This window comes from Crinia signifera, chromosome 5 (genome assembly GCF_055691185.1).
Source record: "Crinia signifera chromosome 5, ASM5569118v1, whole genome shotgun sequence".
In the NCBI taxonomy this organism is placed as follows: Eukaryota; Metazoa; Chordata; class Amphibia; order Anura; family Myobatrachidae; genus Crinia; species Crinia signifera.
In genome coordinates this window covers 320987472-321003819 of record NC_139221.1, presented here as the reverse complement: position 1 = coordinate 321003819, position 16348 = coordinate 320987472, and the positions used below count along the sequence as shown (strand labels likewise).

The 16348-nt window shown below is 39.0% G+C and overlaps 1 long non-coding RNA gene across 1 annotated transcript in view; it reads right to left on the bottom strand.

Annotated features, from left to right (window-relative positions):
• Positions 1 to 4612, bottom strand: part of LOC146079778 (uncharacterized) — a 143601-nt gene extending 138989 nt beyond the window's left edge. The window contains exons 1-2 of the long non-coding RNA XR_014474748.1: positions 4474 to 4612; positions 3604 to 3741 (exon numbers count right to left, since the gene is read on the bottom strand). This is a non-coding gene — a long non-coding RNA (uncharacterized LOC146079778). The remainder of the gene's footprint in view (positions 1 to 3603; positions 3742 to 4473) is intronic.
• Positions 4613 to 16348: the final 11736 nt, after the last annotated feature.

Genomic DNA, 16348 nt, shown 5'->3' with positions numbered 1-16348 from the left:
GAAGGAGAGAGTGTTGGAATCAGAATATTATTTCCCTATATGCGGATGACCTTTTGGTAGGAATGTCCGATCATCTAAACCAGCTACCAATGGTAATAGAGAGTATGCAAGAATTTGGGCAATATTCTGGGCTAACAATAAATTACAACAAATCACATCTACTGATAACAAATCTGGATGAGGGAGGCGTAATAGATAGCAACATAGGTCTTCCCAGGGTTGAGAGATTTAAATATTTGGGGATAATTATTTCCAAAAATTCACGGGATTACTCTAAAGAAAATCTTGACCCCGTTATAGAGGTAATAAAAACTAGGTGTAAAAGCTGGCAGAGACTCCCGTTAACCATAATCGGACGGGTAAACCTGGTGAAAATGGTGATCCTGCCAAAGCTACTTTATATATTCTCACAGTCCCCTATTCTTTTAAAGGTGTAGGTTTTTAGGAAAATTAACTATATAATCTCATCTTTCGTATGGAGAAATAAAACACCCAGAATTAAAATGTCTACTATGACTAGAGAGAGATCCGGTGGGGGATTTGCTATGCCTAATTTTAAACTGTACTACTATGCGGCCCAAATGGTCCATCTAATAGCTTGGCTTAAGAAAGATGAATACTCAGGGGAAGTCGCAAGGCTTATCCACAGCACGGTTCCTGGGCATACGCCACTACAGGCAATACTATTGAAGGAGGGGCACCAAAGATACCCCCCGATACTCAAACAAGCTAGAAGTATATGGAAATGGATATGCAAAATAACTGAGTACGAGGGAGTAGATCCTGATACATATCTCTTCTCAATTGTCCCTCTTAAAATACTAAATACACAACAGGGTGGAAGGATATGGGGGCAATATGGAATTAGTTCTATTGGTCAGGTATATGTAAATAATGATCTGAAATCTTTTTCCCAACTACAAAATGAATTTTCACTCCCTAAAAGTATGTTTTACAGGTACTTGCAGCTGAGGAGTGCTCTCTTTCAGCATAATAGGGATATAGTCATTAATCTTATTGAGCCTCCAATTAAAAAATTTATTAAAAAATTGAGCAGTAACAAGCGTTTATCAAAATGTTATAGATACCTATTAGAAAACACCTACAGTGATGAATTGGGTGGATTAGCTGAAAAATGGACCATTGATATCCCGGGCGTAAATACAGAAAATTGGAGAACGGCGTTACAGGTCCCCGTTTTGGCTACTAATTCACTTAGAATCCAGCAGATACAATTGAATATTTTGCATAGAACCTACCTAACGCCGGAGAGGATCAGCAAATTCTCTCAAAATAACCGTAACAGTTGTCCAAAATGTAAAGAGCTGGGGTGCAACTTCTGGCATCTCCTATGGGAATGCAGAAGGTTGCAAGCATTCTGGAAGGGAGTGGGAAAAATTTTGATGGTAGTAGGGGTTCCAAGTCAATGTTTATCACCCTTGGGGTACATTCTCGGAGTATGGCCTACGAATTCTATGCCATTAGAGGTTAGACAGCTTGCGATAAATTTGTGTGCTATCGCTAAAGTGGTGATTGCCCGTTCGTGGATGGGGACAAGTGGGCCACGTATTCACGTATGGATAGGTCAGGTAAACCACAATATGGAGCACGAAAAGTACATGTACCTGTCAAGAGGGTCAATTAATAAATTTTACGATATATGGGGGAAATGGTACTACTCAAAATATTATTATCAACAAACACTTTTAACTTAAGAGGTATATATTGGTTTATATGGGGTTCTCACGGATAATTAAGGATATATTTTTTATTAGCACATATAAATATTGAATTAACCACAATGTTGTGGTCTAAACGCTCCTTCACTAAATACTGTACATATATAGTACATTAATAAAAAAGGGATATAAGAAACAAGAAAAATATTATCACTTATCACTTCTGTACTTTATACACTAATATGCACTTATAATGTTAAGGGCAGAAATGTCTAGGTCAAAACAATCTTTTATTAAATAAGGTACAAATATAATATATTAATAAAATAGTCTAGGTAAGATTTTCAAAGATAGCACAAAATGGGAAGGTTAGTTATTTATTTACTTATTAATTTATTCATTCCTCTGTATATCCTTTTCTTATTTAAAGTAGACTACCTAGGAACCGAAAAGGGGGAGCAAGGGAGAGGGGAGATAGGGTTGCCAAGAAAGAATATGAGATAATTATGCATAATGGGTTGACGTAGAAAATGGGAAATTTTGCTATGTATTTATTGTTGTGAAAATATGTACATGTCTTGTTTTAATGTTGTACGTTGATTGTTTGTACGTATATAAATTTTTGAATAAAGATGAATGGAAAAAAAAAATATAAGCGGAACATGTAACCTGTGGACGCAGGCATTTACAGTACAGGCCAATAGGCATAGTGGGCTGAGAGAAAGACATGACATACAAACAAAATGCACAGAGCTGACATAAGATTACACACTGTACAATGCATCGATCAACTAGTAGGAGGCGTCTGCATGTTGCAGATACACACTATGCAATCTGTGCTGCAACCACTACTGACAATCCATAATGAATGCAAAAACGAAACAGTAATGTGCAATAAATGAAAAGGGATAGAGAAGGGAGAAAAGGTCATCATAAGAACGCAGTATATGAAAGCATCTCATTGAGTCCCTTAGGGTGCACTGTTTGCAGAGTGTGAATCCACAGGGCTTCCCTCTGCAACAAAGTGCGACCTCTATCACCACCTCTTCTATCTGGAGGCACCCAATCGATCATTTTGAATCTGATATTAGACAAGCACGGGCTGCGTGGCCAAGGTGTCGGGTGCACATAATTGTAAGTCTCTCTATATATATGTTATTTTTGCATACTTTGTTCAGGTCTTGATAAAAGGGGAAGCCCCCTGAAACGTTGACCAAACCTTTGCCTCTTGTTGTTTATCATTATATTCGAGTGACATCCCCCTGCTGGATTTACATGTATTACTTCTCTGGATGCGCACCGAAGCAAGTTGCTGTGTATTACAGAGTGCCGGACGCTTTTGGACATATATATATATATATATATATATATATATATATCATATACAGATTGCCGGCACTCAGCTCCAGAAAAACATTTTGTGGGCCCCGTGCCCTCGGTAAAGGCCCAAGCAGGGTCAAATACATACAGTCGATGGCCGCGGCACTGGGGACTTCAAATGAATGAAACAAACAGACAAGCGTTTCTGTAACGTTTCAGCCTTTACTTCAGGCTTTTTTCAATGTAAGCTGTTTGAAAAAAGCCTGAAGTAAAGGCTGAAACGTTACAGAAACGCTTGTCTGTTTGTTTCATTCATTTGAAGTCCCCAGTGCCGCGGCCATCGACTGTATATATATATATATATATATATATATATATATATATATATATATATAATCTTAAACCCCTGTTCTGAGCCCAGAACCAGGGGAGAAAAACGGCACTCACGGGTTTAGTAGTAAAGATTTTATGGATTCAAAGTGCAATAAATTACAGCATTCTCTTCAACGTTTCAAGGCTTGGTGCCTTTCCGTCAGGATGCGCTGTTATGTGCAAATGGTGCCAAAGGTGCAGTGTAATAAACTCGAGCAGTCTGCTCTCTTACCTTAAGTAGCTTAGTGTGGCCATGCCGGCGTCTGCGGTCTCCAGCTTCTGGGACCCAGGGCGCAGCCCACTGTGACGTCCGGCCGTTACCTTGGTAACCCTGGACGCTTGGTGCCGGCTTCTGCTGGACGTGCCTTGTCTGTGTGCATAAAATGTAAAATATAAATTAGGACCAACAATTCAAAACCTGTTGGATGAACGTGTTGTGCAACAACTAAAAACGTGCTAGCTACTATATCTAAGTCTAATGTGTGCAAGTAATAAAATGTATTTAAATTGTATTTAAAATATCTCTCTCTTTGCTGCCTTAACTGGTTATCAGAGGTCTATATGCACATCGCATCATGTGGACATAAAAACGCTCCTCCTACATATTACAATGATCTGGGTGTTTTTCTGTACATTCCAGTGCACTTGCACTTTGGACTCTGAGGAGAACACAAGTACCACCAGATCAGGAACTACGATTATATCCTATACAGATCCATAGGCATTTCTTATGGTCATCTTGTCCTTTTAAGGACATACTGTGTATATATATAAAAAATCTATTGCACTTGGAGTCAGTTGAATAAGATCTACTTTTTATAAAAAGACTGGACTACGAAAAAATACCCTACAAACAGTCCATTTGAGAAGTTTATCAGAGATAGACAATTAAACAGGGTTACGTATACCATCATTTGGTCCGATTGGACGAAAAGAAGGACAACATCAGTTTGGTCTATTTTTAATACATTTCTACAGGAGTGAAATACACCGTTATAAGGTCCATTTATAAGCCTTGAAATATCAAAAAAGTCAAAAGGAGACACTTATATAATAAACACCATCTCTGTCCAAACAGAGACTACTGTATAAATATGTTTACCCCTGATGAAGTCTTGCTTGAAGACGAAACGCGTTGGGTTTCACCTGTAAAAACAAAGCACACTCCTATGTCAAGAAGAATCTGGTTTTAAGAAAGCTATGTTTTAATAAACAGTGTTTTATATGCTAACATATGTATGGTTCTAAAAAAACTAACTAAGGAAAGACAGAAATTATCATTCTAAACATAGGGCGCCTGACACTATTGTGGTAGTATTTGGTAGAGGAAGCTCTGCTAGTAGGGAGCCAAGTGTCATTGGCGACCACCAATCGATAGCGCAATTCCAGGAATTTTGTTGTTGTATATATGTATATATATATATATATATATATATATATATATATATATATATATATATATATATAAAAAAACATACACCACATAATTATATACATAATTCAGGATCACCCACCACCATTGGGTCCCATCTTCCACAGGCAGAGCTGCCATGGGGCATGACCTACAATTGTGGCCCTCACGCGAGGCCACTCTCCATATTCTCCACAGTGTGAGCAGCTGGCCATTCCACCAGCCCCTCTGTCTTTCTGTATTGATGCTGTGTGAATGCATCAAGAAGGGGGGACTCCCAACTGCCCCCCCACCACGACATACTAACGGCCCCAGGTGAGATGCGAGATAGTCCCAAAAAAATGGTACCGTCCCACAAAATCGGTACTGTTAGAATTATGTATATAGGATATGCGAGCACGTAGCGTACAGACCGCTTTTTCCCATTCAGCCCCATTACATCCCTGTCCACAAGATGCATAAATAGTACTGACATTTTTCTAATGGCAGATGTGAATGGTGACTGGCCTTCAGGGCAAACTACTGCTGCTATGGAGAATGAACCAGGGTAGCTGAGGTTTGGCATCCGGCCTTAGACAATTGTTACAGGTTCAAGGACAATGGTTTTTATATAAGAAATAAATAGTTTTCTGGTTGTTTAAATATGTATGACTTCACAAATGTTAATCTATATACCGCATGCTCTATTCTCCTGGTAATAAACAAGGTTTCATACATGTTTCTTCACCCTCTAACTGCACTGACAATGACAAATTCAAATATGTTAAGATTTCTTCTTGAAAAGTTTTCTCATTTAAAAAAAAAAAATCTATATTTTCAATATGGTATTTTATACTTTTTCCTACATTATAAGTGCTCCTGCCATACAGTCAGGGCCGGCGCTACCACTAGGCAGCTTTAGGCATTTGCCTAGGGTGCCGGCCACTGGAGGGTGGAAGATAGGAGCAGGAGGTCCCCCCCTGAATGGAGGTGAGCGGTAACTCCCCCCCCCTCACCCCGGCACCATCCCCCTTGTGGAGCGATGCAGCGGCGGCCGCATCACCCACCCCCCCTGGTGGAGCAGGTGTGAGCCAGGCTTGGGAGGTGAGCGCCGATCCCCCCCCCCCCCTGTGGAGAAATGCGCTGCATCACCTCACCCGGCACCATTTCCCCCCCTGTGGAGCGCATTACCATATCTCCCCCCCTCCCATGAAGCGATGCAGCCCACTCCCGCCCCCGCCTGGGGCGCCCCGGTGCCTTCCACCAGCACTGCACACAGTCCAGTACATCACTGTTATGTAATCATCATGAGCTTCTCACATGACAGATATCACATGAATAAGGGACTTTTTTTTTTTTGCAGATGTTGTTTTTGTTACACTGGACACTGACAGTTTATATTTAGTTTTATCTCTATGGTATGGTTATGTCGTCAAGTGGTGTTTTCTGTACCAGTGATTTTCATTAAAAAAAATGTATCTGAAATGAATACAGTAGCTTTGAAACAATTGATAATTTATTTTATCTGATTAAATTAACAGATCAAAATAAAAATTTTGAATCAGTCTTTCATTTAGCTTTTTTTAATTATTGTTTTGTATTTTTTATATGCCCACTTTTTTTTTACCCTAGCAGGCTAGCATCTTAAATGTTTAGAACTGACCATTTGTCCCAATTGTACCTTGAGATTGGCGATACTGTCGAATATGGGCACAGTCAAGGAAAACCTTCAAACACACAAAAGTGACAACACAATAAATACATTCTATTCCAGTGGTCCTCAAAACCCCACACAAGTCCCATTTCAAAGTCACCCAGCAGGATCGCTGTGTCCAGAGGACGGATGTGACCAATGGTTACATTTTTTAAACCATTTGAGAATTGATTATATTCGCTTAAAATTCCAAGACATAAATGAATTCAGAAGTGGAAATTAATAAGAGAGGATGTCCTAAAAGTATAGTAGGTTCTGTAGAGATATTTGAACTCTTTGTTCAAATATCTGGTGGAACCGCAAAAATTGAGTAGACGAAGCAAGAGGATTTTTAGGATCTGACTCATACAGTACCAGACTTGGGCATGTTATTGTCCACTGGGTAGTGTCCCGCAGAAGGGCAGTTGTACAAAGCTGAAGAGCTGTGCTTGAGGAGATGTGGCCAGCTAATAGGTGGGCCAAAGGAAATAGTGATTAATTATTCCTTCTGTCATCCTAGTGGACACCAGTGAGTACATTGAACATCTAAGTGAAGAACACAGAGCATCCCAGTGTTCACCATATACTGTAATATTTAAAACATCCTCATGACCATCATAGAGTACATTGACCATCACATTGATCACTATACAGTACATTGAACATCCCAGTGACCATGATAAAATATAAAAGGCATCTACTGTAAGTGACTGCAGTAAAGCATATTGAGAATTCCACTGACTTCTATAAAGTACACGGAGCATCCCATTGACCGCTAAATAGTACAGTATATTGAGATTTCAAGTAACGTCACAAAATATTTAGAGCAACTTAGTGAATACCATATAGTAAATTTCACAAATTAGTGACCATGATAAATCATAATGAGCACAAAATAAAAAAAAACCTGTTTGTTAACATTCTGGTGTCAGAATGTTGAAAATCAACATTATGATCATGTTGACATTTTAACCATAATGACATTCTGTATGTCAACATATTAATTGTCAACCTAAAGTCCATATCGACATTCTGACTATCAACATTCAGATCCTGTCTAAATGTTCACTTTTTTTTATACCACACCTACAAACGGTTATGGTATATGGCATCGATGGTCTAGTGGTCAACAATACCTTGGTCAACCACTAGAGGTCAACGTCGTATAGTTAAACTTCTATACTTAGTCGTCTGCATTTAGATAGACAGGGACAGGAGATCGATGGAAGGTAAGCATCGACGGGAACCTGGTCGACAGTAGCAAGGTCTACACGGGTCATTTTTTTGTTCCAAATGTCAGCGAGGTACCCGGGGTCACGGTGTATGTGCACCGTGTCCCCTCGCATGCTTTGGGCAATGGTGTCTTTCTACGCTCGGAACACTATTTTATTCATACTCTATGTCCACTTGGATAGTAGAGTAGGAACCTTGCTACTGTCGACCAGGTTCCCAACGATGCTTACCTTCCTTCAATCTCCTGTCCCTGTCTATCTAAATGTGGATGACCAAGTATAGACGTCTAAATAGACGCCATCGACGTCTAAATAGACGCCATCGACCTCTAGTGATGGACCATGATATGGTCCACCACTAGACTGAAACCACTATCCGGATACCCCTACAAACAAATATGCAATTTATAATAATTTAACACAAAAGAAAATACAATGTATTTTAGTGTAATATATTATTAGCATTAATAATAATAATAATAATAATAATAATAATAATAATAATAATAATAATAATAATAATAATAACAGAAACAATAAAAAATAATAATAATAATAATAATAATAATAATAATAATAATAATAATAATATTATTATTATTAAAAAAAAAACCCTATGTATTATGGATCTGGAACCAGAACGACAATGCTTGTAAAAGCTGCAGTGGTTTGGAGGAACTGTATACTTCTTAAAAACAAAAAAAAGAACTACATTATTTCAAGTCCCCCAGCTAAGTAATGCCAAGTACGACTTTAGGTAGATGACACTTCCAATTCCATCCATGGTATTATCTGCGACAAGACAGAATGTCATGACCAATTAAATCCAGAGTCCTAATCTGTCATAACTTCTAAATATACGTTAGCAATATTTGGATTGGATCTGGCGGTTAGCCGTCAATTGTGCTCTTGAAATAAATAAAACATGTTTTGCGCACAGTTTGTTATTTCTACTTGGTTGAATTTTTAATCATGAATCTTCATGTCATTCTCTGGAATAAGTGAATTGTAATTTAATAAAATATGTATGAATGAACCTATGATATAATACACTGCACTGCACTGCACTGGCCTGACGATAATTTCAACGGAACTATGGATTTAGCAAGAGTTAAGTTGACATCAGATGTATCACGACTGTATTGCAATGCTCCATTCCTCAGTCACAATGTCATATAACAATACTATAATATAATGGTCAGTATCAGGGTTTGTTCTTATTTATAGGGTCAAATGTAATAGGGTGTGAGAATCGGAAAGCGAAAGATTTTGGGAGAGTTTTACCAATTATTTTTTTTTTAAATCAGCAATCATTTATACTGCAAACCCAGGTTGGTTTTGCCATGTAGAACAAGAAAGGGGGGTATGCTGCGTGATTAAAATATATTTATTTTGTGCACCATTACTATAAGAGTCTGTCTCCGAGTTAGTCTTTAGAATTTTTATTGTATAATATTGCATTGATTGATTTCCCCTCCACCAATCAGGTGAACTATTCTTAACCAAGAGGGGTATATATACCTGGGTCTGAATACATGGCAGTCACCTTGAAAAAGCTGTCCTAGTACAGTGAAACGCGTTGGTGTTTACCCAGGAGCCTTCCTTTACCTGCCAATCCATCCTGCTGATTCTTCTGGACTTGCATTTTATCTCTCCCAATTGGGACCCATTTCCAAGGCACAGACGCACTTTAGAGAGGATCCCCCCCCACTTACTTATTCTATGGACTGGGACACCTCCAAATCCACCTGGAGATTGTAGATTGGAGCCACTTTTCCAAGACAAGCACAGCCGCACTTTAGAGAGGATCCCTATAAATACCTTCCATCCCCATAAAGGATCGGGACACCTCCAGCAGCATACCAAGTACCTTGGACTTCCTCCTCATATCTCTCTCCAATTGTGCCGGGACTTTCAAGTTTCCAGAGCAGGTCATATACCAATACATTGGAAGGTTATATTGTTTTTATTGCAACTCAATGGTTATAAACTAGTTTTTTTATTGTCTTTTATCTTTAACATTTTTTCAAATAAATATGTATTGTACATCATATTAGTGTGATCATTAAAAGAGCGCAGCATACCCCCCTTTCTTGTTCTATTTTCCACGGGATCTGACTAATCCCTACTGCAGCAGCTCATGTTGAGTGAACAGCCTTGATAAGCGCTCTATATAGTTTACTGTATTTGTTTTTTGGTTTTGCCATGTGCTTGATTGCCGCTTTAAAAAAAAAGATGGAAAAACTCTCCCAAAATCTCCCACTTTCTGATTTGCACACCCTAATAAATTTAGCACATAATGTCATTCATTGTAAACTACAATTCCTTTTTTTATACAGTATATATATATATATATATATATATATATATATATATATATATATATATATATATATATATGTAAAAAGAACTCCATGATCATATCATTTGCTCTGGTGCCCTCTGTGATCGTGTAGCACAAATGGTAGAAAAAAATGGCAGCACTCAAAGACTAGGTAATCAAAACAAACACAATGTGGAAAAACCCAAACTTCCAACATTTCGGGGCCCACACACCCCTTTTGTTAAGGTGTCAGATACTCATGTCAAACTAAACCCCCTCCCCACACACACACACACACAAATTCACACACACACACACACTAAGCTAACACTTCATTCCATGCAGAGATCAGTGGTCTGGTGATGAGCCAATCAGCTGACCACCATGCTCCCGTGCTTACACCTGCTCTGTGGTGTAATCTGAGATGCCAGCCAGGACTTCCACAGCCTCTCAGTTCACATAAGATGATCAGCTCACAAAGACACTAACTGAATCACAGATCACCAATTCCCTGAACAGAGGTACACCGTACAGATAATTATTTTTTATCTATGTGGAATTCTATGTGATTTGCCAGAGACATATGGCAGATCACAGAAGCTGGCCCTGTGCACTTCAGGAAAGAATCACTGAGCAGGGGGAGGTAGAACAGGGTGAAGCTCTAATAATGCCATCTTCAGGTGGAGTTATTATCTCCAGGCTCCTTCTCAGGTTTTAACTATGAATACGACATTTCCTAACAGCTTTCTTACAGATTGTCAATTAAAGGATTTGAAGAGTTTTTATGAAAACTCTTCCAATTCCCCCTTTATACATATCTGCAATACTAAAATGTGAAAAAGGCTTTGAAAACAAGATTGACAAATACTGTATACCTGCAAGTGTGCAGGTATACCTAATTAAATGGTCAATAATCAAATTGTATATGGAACTCCTAGATAGCAACACTATGACATAGTGTAGTAATACAAGATACATAGCAAGATGTATAATATTGACACATAAAAATATCATGCCGCGTTTTTTATCCCAAAATGTGACAATGATGAATTTACAGTGGTCCTTAACCTTATTCACACACTTTGATCCAATGTATGACATGCAGTTAAGGGAATACTGATCATTAATCTACAGGCTGAAAAAAATGCTGATTCAAAGCACCAATGCTTTTTCTAACAAATGAATTAATAAAACGGTGACATAGTAGTTTGTCTTGTAGGCAAAAGACCATTAATCATCATTGATCAACATTTTGTCAACTTTCAAATAAAGGTGGTTTTGTTTCAGATTTCTCATTTTTATGTTTTTTTTTTTTTTTTTCATTGTGCTTTGTGGTTGATGCCATATATTAAGTCTACTTAATGTAAATCCGAATTGCATTAATGATGAACTGAAATGTCACAGGTGACTAGCATTTGCTTTAGTCCGATTTGTCTTATGGTGTATTTATGTTATAATATTGCCTATAATACTGTATTTGTGTTCTGCTACAAATGATCCTTAATTAACTATTACTGCTAATGATTTTAATATTATGAACAGTAGAAATGATATCTGACTACATCATAGGGAGAGGTATCAGCAGTAGAAAGAAAGAAGTAATAATGCCACTGTATAGGTCATTGGTACGACCTCACCTAGAGTATTGTGTTCAGTTCTGGAGGCCATATCTCCAGAAGGATATAAATACATTAGAGACTGTACAAAGAAGAGCAACTAAAATGGTGCATGGCCTACATCACAAAACGTACCAGGAAAGACTAAAATATCTTAATATGTATAGTTTAGAGAAGAGAAGGGAAAGGGGGGACATGATAGAAACTTTCAAATATATCAAGGGTTTTAACAAGGTACAATTGGGAGACATTCTTCACAGGAAGAGGAGCAGCAGAACACAAGGACATGCACTGAAACTAGAGGGAGGAAGATTCAGGGGAAATGTGAGGAAGAATTACTTCACAGAAAGAGTAGTGGATGAGTGGAATAGCCTCCCATCAGAGGTGGTAGAGGCAAAGACAGTAGTACAATGTAAACATGCTTGGGATAGGCATATTGATATCCTAACAAATAAATAAGCATCAAATATGGTTTGAGGTAACATGTTTAAAAAAGGGGCAGACTAGATGGGCCAAGTAGGTCTTATCTGCCGTCAAATTCTATGTTTCTATGTTTCTATAACTGCAATCAAAAGACAGTTTAAATATTGAAATTTTAATATTGATAATTGTCAAGATAAAAAGAACCATCACAGTTGGATAGTACTATATGGATGTTGGACGTATTTATAGTATTTTCTAATACCCTGAACAGAAGAGCGAAGACATATTAATGGTTTTTACACGGTGTTTGGCTTTGTTGTCCCTGATTAGCTATTTGTGGCCCCTCTACATTGGTTCCTACAGTAAGCATGGGGCATATTGATAATTGTCAAGATAAAAAGAACCATCACAGTTGGATAGTACTATATGGATGTTGGACGTATTTATAGTATTTTCTAATACCCTGAACAGAAGAGCGAAGACATATTAATGGTTTTTACACGGTGTTTGGCTTTGTTGTCCCTGATTAGCTATTTGTGGCCCCTCTACATTGGTTCCTACAGTAAGCATGGGGCTGGTGGACTAATAAATACAGGGGCTGGTGGACGCAGGAGGAATTGAGGGCAGGCAGTGATACTGATCTCTATGAAGCATACTGTAGTGTAGTAAACTGAAATGGGTCAGAACCAGGAGGGAAATGCAATTCCAAGGAACAGGCAAAAACAGATCAAAGGCAAGCTAAGATACAATAAGAACACTTGGAGCAGTACCAAGATCAGTACACTGGGAATTACACTCGGAGTCATAGGTAGAGGATGTTTGAATCTGGTGACAAATGGGACATCACATTTGGCATGTCTGGCTTTTTAAATCTAAAACAGACTATAACGCACGTCTCTATGGGAGCTCTTCAACAATGGTCACTGTTAAATGTATGTAGGGTTAGGTGAGGGTGGAATTGTTCCCCCAACCTTGGGCCATCAGGACAGTAGGTACTGTAAGATTGCACTGCCTTTCCCATTCTCCCCTCTGCCAGGCTGGATTACTCTTCCAGCCTGACCAGACTGATTCATGCATCTGTCAGGCTGGTGGCAGTGTACCCTGGTCACATTTCCTGAGGAAAATAAGCTGATAAAAGAGGGCATTCCTAAGCATCTTAGTGGATGTGGCTTCACGGGAAGGACCTTAGCTGCAGCCTCATATATGTACAGTATAATGCAGGGAGAGGTGACATAGATTATGACAGTGTACTCTGCATTCTCAGGCTTGTGGTACCTGCACAACACTATTAATGGAAAACTTCTAGCATACTTGTACAGAACATCCAGTATGGTTGTTCGATCCCCCCCCCCAAAAAAAAAAAAAGTGGGGAGAGCGGCTGCAGACTTGCAGGGACTTGTAGTTCCACAACAACGAAGAAAATATATTTTTTTTATGTTTATTTTTTTACACTTCGCAGCATTGCACGGATTACACTGACCCGTACAATGCTGCCACTCCATATGTATTTGGCGGTCGTATACAATGCCACCAAATACGTATACAACCCGGTATGAATATGAACCCATACGACATCGGAAATTAGAAGAATACCACAGCTTTGTAAATTTGTCATATTTTTCATTCCTATTTTTGGGTTGTATACGGCCGATTCTGTTCATAGAAACATAGAATGTGACGGCAGATAAGAACCACTTGGCCCATCTAGTCTGCCCCTTTTTTAAACATGTTACTTCAAACCATATTTGATCCTTATTTTTTTTTGTAAGGATACCAATATGCTTATCCCAAGCATGTTTACATTGTACTACTGTATTTGCCTCTACCACCTCTGATGGGAGGCTATTCCACTTATCTACTACTCTTTCTGTGACGTAATTCTTCCTCACATTTCCCCTGAATCTTCCTCCCTCTAGTGTCAGTGCATGTCCTCGTGTTTTGTTGCTCCTCTTCCTGTGAAGAATGTCTCCCACCTGTACCTTCCTCCCCCTAGTGTCAGTGCATGTCCTCGTGTTCTGTTGCTCCTCTTCCTGTGATGAATGTCTCCCACCTGTACCTTCCTCCCCCTAGTGTCAGTGCATGTCCTCGTGTTCTGTTGCTCCTCTTCCTGTGAAGAATGTCTCCCACCTGTACCTTGTTAAAGCCCTTGATATATTTGAAAGTTTCTATCATGTCCCCCATTTCCCTTCTCTGTTCCAAACTATACATATTAAGATCTTTTAGTCTTTCCTGGTACGTTTTGTGATGTAGGCCATGCACCATTTTAGTTGCCCTACTTTGTACAGTCTCTAATGTATTTATATCCTTCTGGACAGAGTTCATTCCCATTTGTGCCCGTGCACACATAGGTGCCGATTCTGTGGGTACTCAAGGGACCGAGCACCCATGGAAATTGATGAACACCCACGGGCCCGAGTCCCGCTGATGGGCCACCATATTAACTTGCTAATTTGCGGCTGCAGCACCCGCATTACCGGACCCGCCACCTGGGAAACAGTATGCCGGGAAGAGTGTATTCTGTCCGTGGAGTACCTGCACTGTGGGGGCATTTATGTACCTGCACTGTGGGGGCATTAATGTACCTGCACTGTTGGGAAATTTATGTACCTGCACTGTGGGGGCATTTATGTATGTGGAACTCTGTTGCCGTAATTTAAATATTTGAAAACAGTGCTCAATAATATAAATTGGTATTATTTTGTGGCCACACCCTTCCCCATGAAGCCACTCCTCTATATTTTTGGCTTGAGCCCCCACCAGCAATAACATAAATCGGCACCTATGCGTACACGGCTTATCAAAGTAAATTTCCCTCTAAGTGCCTGTCTTCCCCCCAATGTTACATGTGGCATGCTGGTAGCCATCGTGTATTTGGATCAGCGGCATTTTGCAAAATGGTTTCGTTTTTTGCATGAGTTGAGATGGCCATACACCGGAAAGATATCAGGTCCCGTGGGTTGAGAGGTCGATCCTCATATCATACTTGTTGCACGTATGATCTGTCGGTTTTGCTTGTGGTCGCAAGCAGATCGCATGTGCTTTTAAAGCTCACACGATCGCTTGCTTGGTTGCAATTACAACCTGCATAAGATCTGATCGGCAGACTCCATGCTGAAAGCCAGACCACATGGAATAGGCAGAGACCCCTCAGCTACCGGTTGGACTTTTGTTACACCACCGGGTCGAAGCTCGGAAAACCTTACATTTTTGAAGCATAGTACAGTAAAACGACTCTCTATGATTGTTAGCAGAAACACAGCAGGAATCTCCGGCATCTAAAAAATACAGCGGCTCTTCTATAACAGCCCATTTCAGATGATTGATCCTATTTCTTTTTATATGATAAATAAGCCCCGGGGAAGGAACTGCATTAAATATGGAGAACATACAGTATAGAAAAATGGGCAATAGAATATTAAACTGTAGCTTCCTCAGCGCCATAACATAATCAGCTAAATAAAATTAAAATAAATGGTAACTAGAGTGCCTTGTGGAGTTCATATGTTGGGAAGAGGCGATGAAGCGTAGCGTTGTATTATTTTTCATATTAATATACTATAACTTACAGAGCCTTATACATTTAATGAAAGAAAAAATAGGAAGGCTTTATATTTTTTTTTTACACTGTAACATTAATATGATACTAAGTCAATTACCGGAGAAAATGAAAAAAAAAAAAAAAAATTCCCTTCCAGTTCATGACCTTTTATATGTGAAATCAGCATACGATACATTAACTACACAACCAATTTCATTAATGTAATATGAATGTGATCTACTATTAATTCTGCCTTGGGCCATTTTTGCCACTGCAGTATTATCTATATCCACTTCAGTAAATAGCCCCTTGATTTTTTTTTTTTTTTTTATGTGCTCTGCTGCAATGATCATTAAATAGAGATACGGGTTTTTTATTATTAATACACTAGCAAAAATAAAAATTACCTGTTACGCACAGGATTTGGTATTAACAAGACCAGGAAAACAAAGTTATAAATGTCTTAAATAGTAACATTCTTCTCCCGTATACTTAATGTGTGTAATGGATTATTCACCATATAGACAGTACTGCGGATATTAACATTGTTTTTCAGTGATTTAGGGCAATTGCGCAACAAGAAATTTTGCAGGGGGAAGGGGGGGGGGACACGACATAAATGAAGTATCATTTTTTTTACCTACATGCTCATTGCCAGAGGTTTCATTCTTATTTTCAGGTTTTACATGCTCATTGCCAGGGGTTTTATGCTCGTTGCCAGGGATTACATTCTCATTGCCAGGGGTGATATTGCCCATAGCA